This window comes from Alligator mississippiensis, chromosome 10 (assembly GCF_030867095.1).
Source record: "Alligator mississippiensis isolate rAllMis1 chromosome 10, rAllMis1, whole genome shotgun sequence".
Lineage (NCBI taxonomy): Eukaryota > Metazoa > Chordata > Crocodylia > Alligatoridae > Alligator > Alligator mississippiensis.
In genome coordinates, this window is record NC_081833.1 from 57,254,912 (window position 1) to 57,257,857 (window position 2,946).

General features: G+C 46.6%; 1 long non-coding RNA gene across 1 annotated transcript; it reads right to left on the reverse strand.

Annotated features, from left to right (window-relative positions):
• Positions 1–509: 509 nt before the first annotated feature.
• On the reverse strand, positions 510–2,625 carry LOC109284474 (uncharacterized). The gene is made up of 2 exons (XR_002091951.2): positions 2,355–2,625; positions 510–2,190 (listed from the first exon to the last, which is right to left on the reverse strand). It is a non-coding gene; the product is annotated as an uncharacterized LOC109284474 (long non-coding RNA).
• Between the last annotated feature and the right edge of the window lie 321 nt (positions 2,626–2,946).

Genomic DNA, 2,946 nt, shown 5'->3' on the forward strand with positions numbered 1-2,946 from the left:
TACATGGTGATTAACAGAGCTGGCTGAAATGCTCTGAAGGAGCAGTTTACCATCAGAAAATACAAATGCAGAAGAAATGAAAGGTTCTGCAGGAATATGTTAATCCCACTGAAATGTTTGACAGAAACAAGGCAAGCAGCGTTTCCTACTGTCTAACCAGCTGACAGGCAGACAGGCGGGCTGCACAGCTACCTGGGCTCCCAGTCTCCTAGACCAAACTGTCTCTACAACTGCTTGGCTGGCTTGCTAAGAAGTCATCCCAATCCTGGAAACCCTTCTCATGAAAACTTATTTTTTCCAGCGCGAAGGTTGTCTGAGCCCAGTTCCACAAGCTTCTCTCTATGGCACAAATGAACTGAATTTTAAATGAGAATGCACTGACTGAAAATAGTGTTATGAACAAGGGACAAATGTATTGAATTTGGAAAGGCTGGCAAGGACTGAAAAATCAACTCCAAGCCCGGAGCAAGCACCCCAAGAAAGGGCCTCGACATTGAACAATGAGCTAATAGGGAAAGGTTAATTTATTGCTGTTTTACTGCAGTCATTTTACAATTACTTTTAGTCACTGACTAAAATCTTTAAAAAGCAGTAGTAATATTTAAAGAGTGCCAAGGAGACTGAGTTGCATGAAAAATATTGACATTACCTGCATAATCAATTTTCCCCAGCCAAACAAAAAAAGGATTCAATTAATACAATTTGCAGGACTGTAAATGTACTAAGCTATGAAGTCAGGCTTCTGATTTTCTGGGAAAGATCAGTTAAATTAATGATTTGGTGTCTTGCTCAGCCTCTTGTGAAGTATATGAGGCTTAATAAAATTAACATTGTGCTTCCATATCATGACACCAAGTGAGCTCAAGATGATGGTCACAAACCTTACCTCACTTAATGCCTAATAAACCTCTCACTACCCACCCTGAGTAAAGGTCACAAAAGGGACACGTGACCTGTTGCTGAAAAACAGGCACTTTTGCTCTAGCGCACACCTGTAAAGGATAGGAAATGATAATGAATGGTGTGAGGCCTGGAGGCAGGCATCTCTATATTGGATTTCCATGTCAAAAGAATTCCCATGATTACCATGACTGTTTCAGCAACATTGTACCAGCAAGGAAGCAATGGTTTCTCATCTAGATATGGTTCAACCCCTTTCAGTTGCCAGTACTGCATTTAAGTGGCCTTTCCCTCTGTTGCCCCCAGTGGTGAAAATGGACCAGCTGTATCAATAGGTGGAAGATTTCCAAAAAAAAAGCTTTATATAGGCAAAGCCCATGCCACCACTGTTGTCAGAAGAATTTGTCTCTTCAAAGATCCTGACAGTGCCTGTTCCACCTTTATTAAAAGAAGCAGCCAATTGTATCTATTCCTTTTACAGTCCTTTAATACAAGTGTCAGAATTTTTCTGTCCAACTGGAAATGCAGGGCAAATCTGGAGAGATCGAATACAATTACCTGTGGTATTTGAGTTGGTCATGGGATAAAACACTGCACTTAGGAAACAATGCTCTGGCAATTCTGTTAGCCAAAGGAGTCCAGGTCTTCCAGTTCACTCCTCTTCTGAAAAGCAGCACCCTTGCACAACACAGCATACCAAATCACCATGCTAGGCTACTGGCTAATCACTAAGGTGGAGGACTATCTGCCAAACTCCCAGTGCAGCTTTTTGCATTTCTAGCCTGAAACACCCTGATCTACATGAGCTCCTGAAATCAGGTAAGATCACAGCAGCTGGGTAGGCAGAGTACGCTGCATTTAAAAGCAACAGGACTAGAGAGTACAAAGATGCATGACAATTTCTAATGCATAACTAACCATACTTTGTACTATACCCCCTACATAATTTCTCCCAGTGTTTGGCTACCACAACACACTGTCATTAGCAACCCTAACCACCTCAACTTCTTTTTATTTATCCAAGTAAAGGAAGCAAACTATTTTCTCTGGAAAATATTTCAGCAGAAATGTAAGTCTGTTGACAGCATGGGAATGTTTCCTTTAATTCAGTAACAACTGTCTTCTCAAGTCATAAACTCCAGGTCCAAGGTGCTTTTTAGCCAAAGATTTGGTTATTATGAAGTTAACTTTAGCAGGCTTTCTGCTACTTGCTACATCATCTTCATCAATTTATGGAAGTGGGAGCTTTTTGAGTAGGACCAGTGCTGAAAGTCTTCTGAAGCTGCAAACCTGGAATAACATGTAAACTCATTTCCATTATCTCCAAAGATGGCTCATCATCTCTCATAGACTAAACCGATTTCAGTTCATTTCAAGAAGCAGGATTGCTTTGCAAACACCACCTCCTTCACATCTCAGCTGGCACCCAATGAGAAAGCCAAGTGAAAAGTTACCTGCAAGTTTTAATGAGACCATTGGTTACTGTGGTAGCACCAGGCTGGATGACCCTGTGCTACTGGGATGGTGAGCTCCCCAAGGTCTTCCAGCTGCAGCCTGCGGTAAACAGTGTGGTGTAACGCCTATGGCGCGGGAGACAAGGTGTAGGCAAAAGAGGGGAGAGGGAGGGGGCAAATACGAGCTCTGGAGTTGGCAGGGACCTTCCAAGTCACCTAATCCAACCTCCTGAGGGACCTGTGCGGACCCAGCCTCTTCCGGACAGCCTCCAGGGAAGGAGAAGCCGCAGCCTCTCCAGCAGCTCCTCTTCTTTCCTCCAGGCAGGGCGCCTCCTCCGAGCCCAGCGACTGAGGGGAGGGAGGCAGAGACGCCCACGCCTCCGGGAACCGCAGGCTGCCCCTCCAGCTCCTCCCGGGCCGGCTTCGCGCCCCGCCGCCGGGAGGCAGGCGCTGCCCCCGGTGCCCCCCGGGAGCCCGCAGCGGGAGCGAGCGCGGGGGAGCCCGGGGCTGCGGAGCGCGCGGAGTCCCGGGGCCGAGCCGAGGACGCGAAGGGCGGCCCTTCCCCGGGCGGAGGGCAGGAAACCCCCCTCCG